At 43.9% G+C, this 10,144-nt stretch overlaps 1 protein-coding gene across 1 annotated transcript in view; it reads right to left on the reverse strand.

Moving 5' to 3' along the window:
• The window catches only part of gcgra (glucagon receptor a), a 34,871-nt gene extending 26,693 nt beyond the window's left edge, over positions 1 to 8,178 (reverse strand). Inside the window, exon 1 of the mRNA XM_056576994.1 lies at positions 7,511 to 8,178. The gene's annotated coding sequence lies outside the window, so the exon portion shown is untranslated. The remainder of the gene's footprint in view (positions 1 to 7,510) is intronic.
• Positions 8,179 to 10,144: the final 1,966 nt, after the last annotated feature.

The raw sequence follows: 10,144 nt of genomic DNA on the forward strand, positions 1-10,144 counted from the left end.
AAGAAACAGTCGCAACGTCATCCGGCTCAATGGTCATCCCGAAATAGTAGGCTGAGTGTTGTTTGTGCTTTGCACTGTGATAATAGGCTGTGTTGGGGAGCAGCAGCATCATCGCTTGACCCCCGACCCACACACGTTGAGTAAGAGAGGAGAGGGGAAGGACGGGGTGGGTATATTTTTAGTGTGGCATTAACCGTGCATCAGAACAAACACAGAATGGCTCAATACCGTTATCCCCTCCAGGGTTTACAAAGCAATTCAGAGAAAGAAGCAAACCCTTGTTATGTTAGGCTTATCTTTTCCCGTCCACTCCAGTAGTTTCTGCCAGTATTGATTCCTCCATGGAGGCGTATGCTCTGTTCTCGTCGGAAGATCAATCACAATGGTTCAACTTCACAGTAAGCCTATTTTATGGTATTCACTGATCATAATGAGGATAAATATGGGGCCAATGTGGCAGAGATACGGAAGATTAACGTAGAGGTGGTCTTCAGTCATTTTGAATAAGTAGCCCAATACTTAGACTGAAGATAACCTCTTGCATATGCTTGACAACCCACTCCAAAGCAAACCTCTTACATTTGAAGCTGTCGCATAAACACGAGACCTAGGGTTGCAACAGTTCCATTTCAAGTTGAATGAATTGAAAGGTGGGAGAATACATTTTAAATGGTCCACAGTTGATAGTCCTCGGCATGCAAATTCAGTCGCATGGCTAGCTGGGGCAGTCCATTAGCCAACACTGTCACTACCAAAGCCTGCTTGATACTGAGCAGATCGATCGTGGCACTGAGGGATCATGACCAGTGCTTGAGTGTGGCGTTGTAATGCATAACTTGACTTCCACACAGATTTTTTTGGTCCTCTACAAAACCCACAGCCGTCCGGAGACGAGTGAAAGCATACAGTCAGTGGGAGCATTCCTATATCACAGCACATTGCAAAGTTGCTCTCACGTCAGTGAAGTTGTGATGTCTTTATTCCATTACCGGGAAAATGTGCCCCATTTTTCTGCAAAGAAAACGGAATAGCAACTAGGGAAGGTAGTGCCTTGCTGCCACAGCTACAAACCTGACCTTCATAAGCAGGTTAGGAAACAATGTTCTATTCAAATCTGACTTTCTTTAACACCTTAAATAGTCAAATAATTGGGCTTGACGGATTTTGAATACTGAATCAAGGTTCCTTCCACAATGCCAGCTTTTTCGCCTAAAACTTTCTCGGCGCTGATTAAATGATGACTAAACCATTTATCGTTGTTCCTGACAGTCGTTATTCACTTCTTTGTTTGAACGGATGCCGAAAAAGTTGAGGACATCCGAAGTTGAACTGAAAGAATTGAAATCCAAAGGGCAAGAAGAACAACTGTAAATCCACAAAATAACTGTTGTTTTCCTCATCTTTATATAAAAAACATGTTACGGCACAACAAAATAACACATGGTCAAATAATTGGGCATGACAGATTTTGAATATTGAATCAAGGTTCCTTCCACAATGCCAGCTTTCTCGCCCTCAACTTTCTCGGTGCTGAAAGCTGAGAAACACACACACACACACACACACACACACACACACACACACACACACACACACACACACACACACACACACACACACACACACACACACACACACACACACACACACACACACACACACCTGGTGGGTTAATCCCAATGAAAAAGTTGAAACCCATGAGCCCATTGGCAGTTGAGTTGGTTAAGCCGAAAATACAATCCATGAAAACTTTTGGACAGATTCAAAAAGCACAATAAAAACGAATGGGAAACCCCTGGTACCACCACAGGTTGTTGTACTTTACACACACACCAAGTAGGCGAGAAAATAAACTGCTTTCAAAATGTGGTGCCCACTTTGCCCCCCTTTTTGCCCCCATCAATGCAGCGGTCTCATGAGGAGAACAACCCTATACAGACACTTTGATAAGATAACATCCAACTTAATCATCCCCATTTTTGGCATGCGGTGGCCTCGTTCCTCATGCCCCGTTCCGCTGTCCCCGTAATTAGTGGAACGCTGCCGTGCTCTGTGGCATTCGATTTAGGCCGGGGCCCGCATGAGAGGTGAGTTAGAACCGCAACCGGATCAGAGGCAGAGGCAATTACAGAGACCCCAGGTCAAGGGAACCATTCGCGCTTATTAAATGGACTGATACAGCAACAGATGCTAAATATGTGGAAAACACATTGTGTGGAGGAGGCACAATGAGATTCTATGGGGACGAACATAGTTAGAATTTTTTCTTTTGGTTCGCTTTTGTGTGTGTGTGTGTGTGTGTGTGTGTGTGTGTGTGTGTGTGTGTGTGTGTGTGTGTGTGTGTGTGTGTGTGTGTGCGTGTGCGTGTGCGTGTGTGTGTTTACATCTGTGTGTGTCTGTGTCCATTTACATGAGCCTGTGTGTGTATGTTTAAAAGGCCAAAGAGATCCTGCATTCGTGTAGTACCGCTGTGTGTGCACGTGTGCTTGATTGTGTCCGCGGGTGTGTGGGTGGGTGTGTGTGTCCGAGTGTATGCGAGTGTGTGCGTGCTGGTTAGTGCGTCCGCCCACCTATGCCATAACATAATTGCATTGCCCTTAAAGACACACCAATATAATGTTCCCAGAAGATAAGGGTGTGTGTTTGAAGTGGCCTCATTAAATGGACTCATGTTGGTCCGGCTCTCTGCACACATCCTGTGCGTGCTCGTGGGATTTAATAAACCCAGCACGCACACACACGTTGTGGACACACACGTGCCCCTAGCAAAATGACCAATAAAAGTGAGTCGGGTAACCATGTCCTAGCCGTGGTAACTCAATAAGGCCTGAGTAAAGGTTTCCCGCTAGTGAAGCAAAGGGATTGGTTCTAGTTATTCCCTTCCCAATAACCACAGAATGCGTGCAGGCGTTTGATACATTAATGAGTGATTTCTCCGACAACTCCTCACAAACGCTTTTTTTTTTAATGTGCAGATACACACAGGTGCATATAGCTTAGTCTAGAAGCAATTCAATATTGTTTGGGCTGTTGTCATGAACTCAAATCCAATGGCACTAAATCCATACTGCGGCCAGATATAACTGTCCTAGGGTGCATGTTTGTTTATGCAAATGTATGTGTGTGCTTGGTATAGGTAGAAACAAAGAATGTGTCTGAGTGCGTGTGCGTGTGTGTGTGTGTGTGTGTGTGTGTGTGTGTGTGTGTGTGTGTGTGTGTGTGTGTGTGTGTGTGTGTGTGTGTGTGTGCGTGTGTGTGTGTGTGCTTGTGCGTGTGTTTATGTGTGATTGTGTCTGTGTATGTGTGAGTTTGGGTGCATGCGACCTGGATTGTGACCATGTGTGTGTGTGTGTGTGTGTGTGTGTGTGTGTGTGCGTGCGATTGTAACCCAAGAGTGGGGCTCTGAGTGCACTCAGATCCCCTCAGGGTGAGCGGCGTCAGTGGTCAGACACGCCCTTATCACCCTCCGGCATCCACGCTGCAGAACACGGGCTGACAGCTCGGAGCGGAGGGGGCTATTCTTAGCCCCTCAGGGTGCATCTCGGATGGGGAGGATCACTTGAACCCGAGTCCCCAGACCCGCACACGGAGCCGCGCTCGTTGGCCCGACCAGTGCTTCTGCTGCTCAGGATTCCTCCGTGCACCTGGGCCCCAACAAACCCACGTCATTACAAGCAGCTGTGGCACATCTGCGCGCTCTGTCTCAACGCTCTGTCTCAACGTCTTTGCCCGATCAGTCTATTTCCCTGTCTCTGTTTTAGTTTCTTTCTGGAACAGGTCTTGCGCTCTCTATCTGGTGTGTGTGTGTGTGTGTGTGTGTGTGTGTGTGTGTGTGTGTGTGTGTGTGTGTGTGTGTGTGTGTGTGTGTGTGTGTGTGTGTGTGTGTGTGTGTGTGTGTGTGTGTGTGTGTGCGCGTGTGCGTGCGCGTGCGTGTGCGTGCGTGTGCGTGTCCAGGCACTCTGCAACAGGTCGGTGCATAAATGTGTGAATGTGTTCACATGCTTTAATGACGCTTTCTGAAGGTGTTTCTGTTTCAATCTGTTCACTCTCCCTCTGTGTGTATCGCTCTCTCTCTCTCTCTCCCCCACACCTTTTTTAGGCAGCTGATGCACAGGAAGTTGCAGAAGAAACAGATGAGTAGCCGTGACGTCTCTTTCTGTGATGGCCATGCTGTTCTTCTTCTGCCCCTCGTCAACCTCCATTACTACCATGCGAGACACTCAGCATTCATCACATATCACATGACCCAAGGCCGGAATGCATATGGTTGATTGATGGATTATGGTTTCAAAACTGACTGCACTGTAATGCACTGTATAATACACAGAGATTACTTAAAGTCTATACTGAGTTTAAATGGATCGAGAAAACAGCCAATCTTCCCCCTTAAAATCCACGAGGAGTTCCAAAAACGTAATGTAGTGTACCACTGACTAAATGACGTTATAGAATAGTAGTTCCTTGGATTTGTTTTTTGCAAAGACAGAAATAGCCATCATCTCTCCATCATGCCAGTGGGATACTGCTAACCTGTACCGCATAGGTTTGTGATTCATCATTGAATTTTCTTTTATTGTAGTGCATTTAAAAGTATACTTGAGTGAAAATATATATATTTTTAGTGTTCTCTTAGCTTTTGTAATTTCAAAATCAATATGAATTCATATGTTCAGATTTGCTTACAAACATCTGATAAACGAATCAAAAATGTTGAAATGCGTGCTACAGACGAACCCGAGTCAACCCTCGAATGCCCTATAATAGACTGTATTATTTCCATGCTGAGCAGAAGGCTTTCTGCCAAACCTTTGACAAATGGAGCATGCACACTGCACATACAAAGAAGCCTATAGCGCATACGTAAGTACAGCATACATACACTAGAGCGCACGATGCTAAGACAAATCTACAAACAAAATACACTTACAGTACGTGGGTCGACCAGAGATCAGCAGAAAGGAGCCAAGATAATTTGACAAACAAAGGACACGATAACACAAAAACTTGAAGGTGAACTATGTGTTCTTTGCTCTGCGTCGTATGACCAGGACTGTTCACGCTCCGATGCTGAGGGTACGGGCTTTAAGGGATATGTTGTGTCAACGACGGGCGATCAATCAGTATTCGAGATGTAAAGAATATACAGAAGCCATACTCAGATCTTTCAAGGACTGCCGATCACAGGACGTACAAAGAGCACTTAAAAAGTCAGAAATACTCAGCTGAGTTCAACCAAAGTTGAGCCCCTTAAATGGAACAAAACGCCCACCACCTTCACCTAGGCCCCCTGAATCTGGCATATGAGAGGCGATGTGGTCCAATCTATGACTGTGCACTTACGCCACAATAGGACTTAGATATGTAGCATTGGAACAATGCATGAATCATGTGCAGACATTACTGCCCTGCTACACCACAGCTTCCTGTCACGGGGGCTCAGGGTTTGTCGACATCAGCCAGGGCCCGGTGTGGTGAGGACAGAGCTAACTGAGATTTAGAGCTGTACTCCGACTGCTTCTCATGGGAAAGTGACATTTGTACACGGTGCCTTTAGTTGATACAGACGCATGTCTATCGCACACAGGAAGAGGTTGAAATGAAAGAGACGTAAGCTGCAATGTGAAAAGAAGGAGAGGATAATGATATTTCTCAAGCCGTGTTCGCCTCTAACGGTGACATGGCAATGACAGGTTTAAAAGGGCAAAGCAAGCCAGCCCTGAAAAAAATAGGAGCAAACCTTAAACAAATCATTAGAAATACTATGTTTTGAAGGACTGAATGAAAGCGTGGAGCTGGCCAAGTGCCTATTCAGTCACACATACCCTCCCCCCATTGGCCCGTACTTCAACTGAATCTTCCCCATCATAGCAAAACAGAAATCACTTCAAGAGAACAAGGACCACAATCCACCTTTATATTGAAAAGGTATCTCAAACTTGAAACACTCTGGAAATACAAGACACTGCTTTCAACTGGTCCTTCAGGGACTGCAAATATATCCAGTAGTGATAGATTTTTCGCCAGGCAGGGACCTTTTAAAAGCAGAATGTGGTCTGGTCGGGTTAACAACCATAACCTCTGAATGTGCGCTATCCTTCATTATTTATTCCTAGACACAACAAGATATTGATGCCTTCTGAGGGGGGAAAATAAATTCTACCAAATGCATGGCATAATTACGGGGCATATTATATCAATGCTTTGATGCACTGATGTGGCTTTTATTTGCATTAAATCGCCCATAAAGGCTCCAGTAAGTGTGTGTGGGCTTTGCAAATTAACTCAGAAAACAGCACAGCCCCTATACGCACTCATTCATTAACTACACCTGTATACACATAGAGCTATGCTTCCACGGAGAGAAACAGGAATCTCTTGGGTCGCAGAAACAGATGTGTTGCGGTAACAATTAATATATTTGCTTAGTTATCTGTGCACACTGAGTTAACCTAACAATGGGCATCTGCATCATTAGCTGCGACACTCGTGTAATGGAATACACTCCATGCACGCGGGCTGAGAGGGTGCGCGTGCTGCCTCCAATTTAGCCTTCGAACTAATCAGTGCGTCTAATTAGGGCCAACAAAATCTATATTCAAGCCTCAAATAAAACAAATGCTTCCACGTTCATATCTGTTCATTCGGTATCAAGTAACGTTAACATCTGGTAATGACGCCTGTTATTTTCAGTGTGTCCGTTTGTTCCCGTTAAACGAGACAACGTGTAGGCTACTGGATTATCGCTGAACGCACCTGACTTAGTAACCATTGGTGTTACTGGTGTATCAAACTTTGAATAATTGCGGTACTACAGTTAGTTTTAAACAGATTCTGTTATTTTAAATGCTTTTATTTTATCATAGTCATACCTTATATTCAAATAAAATTCGCTCCATAGCCTGTTATGTGAACCAGCTCGGTGTAACTTTCTAAAAGTATACAACTCTGTTTTTAACCATACACAGCATATATAACATATTGACTGATCAATGTGGTGTGGGAAATTATTCTTTACGCACGAGCCTGAGGCAGATCGACTAGAAGGCATACAAATCATACAGAGTTCTCTTATGGAAAATGCATTTGAGTTACAAACTGTGTGATAGGCTATCACACAGCAGCTGTATACCCTTTAACACTGGAGCCCCAAACAACACCCCTCCGAACAATACGAAATGTCTATAACCCAATAGTAGGCTATAGTAAAGCCTCAACCCAACAAAAAATGCGCAACAAAGTTCCTTACTTTTAATTTGACATGAGACACAGATCCATACGTAGGCCATAGGTTCCTATATTTACACGAGTTTGCGTTCCCGTGTATCTCCAACCAAATGCAAATTCCTGACAGACAATGTCAAAACCAGACGGTCAAGTATTCCTAAGGGTGGGTTGGTAGTATTTGTTTAAAAAAAAAGATATATAGGCTAGTTTAAAAAAATCCTAGGTAACCGAGGGAAAGAAAAATCCCTGTATAAAGTAATGTTATGTTATGTTTGTAATTGCTTACCATGAGTCTCTTTTTTATGTTGCTTTCCTCCACTTCACTACATCTTCTGGGCTGCAGCCGACCGGCAGTATAGGCGACTCCTTTCCGCTGCAAGCTGTAATCCAACTTTCAAACAATATCCTCCTGGCTGAATTGTCCTGTAATTGGAAGAGACCTCCACTGTGTCAACTTCAGCAAGGCGTTCGGCGGAGAGACCAGCATGCGTCTGAATGAAGGAGAGACACAGGAGCAACCACACACACACACTCTAGGCTACTGCTTGCTTATTTGATATGCGCGTGGTCCCGTCCCGTGTGACGTAACAGTAGCCCACCGTTCGGGAGTAGAAACCCACACTAGAGACGGGAGTAGCCCCCACCTAAAGGCGACATCCGATCATGGACAAGTGATGCGCGTTAATTAATCCAATGACTCGTCATGTCAGTGTTGAGACACAGCTTTCAGAATGAGGGGTGTAAGTTGTCTTAATTAGGTTTTGGGGTTGTTTTTTCTTCAAAGTAGGAAGCCTAATGCGGTGTTATTTCCTGTGTCCACAATGCATTTAATTGTAACATTCCGCTGTGAAGTTGATGGGCCACCAAGGGTTTTCCAGACATCGCCAAAAGATAAACTGCTCCATTGTTTATTGGATCCCATGCACTTTGCTTCGCAACGGTGATCGGCCAACGTTAAGCCGTAGAAATAACGCAGAGGGACAGCAGTTTCGTCTGTTCTCTTCCACCTGTGGGACGCTTCAGCCAATGGGAAGAGGTCTGCCTACAGTGCTCCTCAGAAATAGCACCGCTTTTAGTTGTGCTGGTTGCCGCTGAATTAAACTGGAATGACTAAAGGTTGTTCAGGCGGTATTCCCTTTGTATAAATCCTTCTACTTTGCCTTTTGGAAAATAAGAGATTCACGTTCTTTAAAGGAAACCCTAATGATAACAAGTTGGTCAAGATCCTAAGCCGACGGTCTGCGCAGAGTTGTAATGCAGGCAGAATTGGATTAAAACGCTGTTTGAAATACATTGAGTGCCTCTGGCGATGATCAATTAATTCTGAGGAGTGGACTCTCACCACTTCGACCTACCCTAGTGGACCAGCATCGCTGCCCTCTATTCCCTGTCTGAAAACGCAATGCTATGCCAAGTGTGTCAACAGTTCGATTTAATTAAATTATTTCACCATTAAATTGAATCGTATGGACACCAAATCTCACTAAAATCGTTTTATTTTCTTGAGACTTAAGTAGGGAAGTAATTTACCAATAGGCTTTTTGGAGAAATCACAGCGAGTGGGGACATAGGGAAAACGAATAACTGTTAAATAAAAGGAATAGGCATTAGGCCTACAGCATTATGAAGTAGGCCTAGGCCTACATGTTCTCAGCCTAGGTTCTACAATTTAATGACTTGAATGCAAAATTCCAAATGGTAGAAGCAACGTTAACATTCATCTTGTCAATATATCCTTACAGCACCACGGAGATTTAACATTCTTGCAATCATTAAATGCAATATTGGTAAAAGTGCAGTCTCATCACTACAACATTATATTAACCCTGATTCATCTAGATTAGATTCTGTTTGGGGAAAAAAATAAGTTAGAAGATCAACCTGGAAAGACCGAAAATAACAGGATGGAATTTATCTAGCCTACCTCTCGGTCAAACCTTCGGCTGTCATATTTAGCCATCAACCCCAAACCCACACAGCTTAATGCTTGATTTAGTAAATCTGTCAATCCCTTCAATTTGGATCAAAATACCCCTGTTCCAAACCATCAATAACAACCATCTTACATACAGGAAAATAATGAAAATGTCCGGAAGATATATATTCTACAAGTGGATGATTGTGTAGACAGCTAAATGGAAAGACTGGTTTGAGCAAAACCACTGCTGTAAATCTTATCAAGGTTCACTAAGCAAGGAGTTTCATTTCAAAGCTGCTTCTGTTGCTGTTGTTGTTGTTGTTGTTGTTGTTGTTGTTGTTGTTGTTGTTGCTGCTGTTGCTGTTGTTGTTGTTGTTGTTGTTGTTGTTGTTGTTGTTGTTGTTGTTGTTTCATGTCACAGGAAAGCTGTCTACCAGATTGATTAACAGAACATGTGAGACCCACTATTCATATCTCAAAGTACAAAGTTTCGTAGACACAATAAAACCGGTTGGCATTTTAATTAAAGTATGCTGATGAATCTGTTGTTTTCTCCACAGATCCATCTTCCTCATCTTCCAGATTGACATGGGGGGAGGGGGGGGAGGTTATTACAATTTGTGATGTGAAATGTTTATCTGAGCTTGACACCTGCCAAGCATTAAACTATTTTCCAACCCAGCTGATCTGTAGAGTATATGTTCTAGTTGAAAAGCCATCCCCTGCGGCTATAAGCAGAAAACACAATAAGTCCTTTCAAATATGCAGCAGTGTTCGGTCGGGGCCAAGGAAAAAGAGGTTGTAAAACGTTGCTTTTAAAACTTTGAACGTGTGTGTATGGGCATGCGTCTTTGTTTGAGAGCGTGTGTGTGTGTGTGTGTGTGTGTGTGTGTGTGTGTGTGTGTGTGTGTGTGTGTGTGTGTGTGTGTGTGTGTGTGTGTGTGTGTGTGTGTGTGTGTGTGTGTGTGTGTGTGTGTGTGTGTGTGTTTGTGTATGGGCATG

This window comes from Gadus chalcogrammus, chromosome 2 (genome assembly GCF_026213295.1).
Source record: "Gadus chalcogrammus isolate NIFS_2021 chromosome 2, NIFS_Gcha_1.0, whole genome shotgun sequence".
NCBI classification, from domain to species: Eukaryota; Metazoa; Chordata; class Actinopteri; order Gadiformes; family Gadidae; genus Gadus; species Gadus chalcogrammus.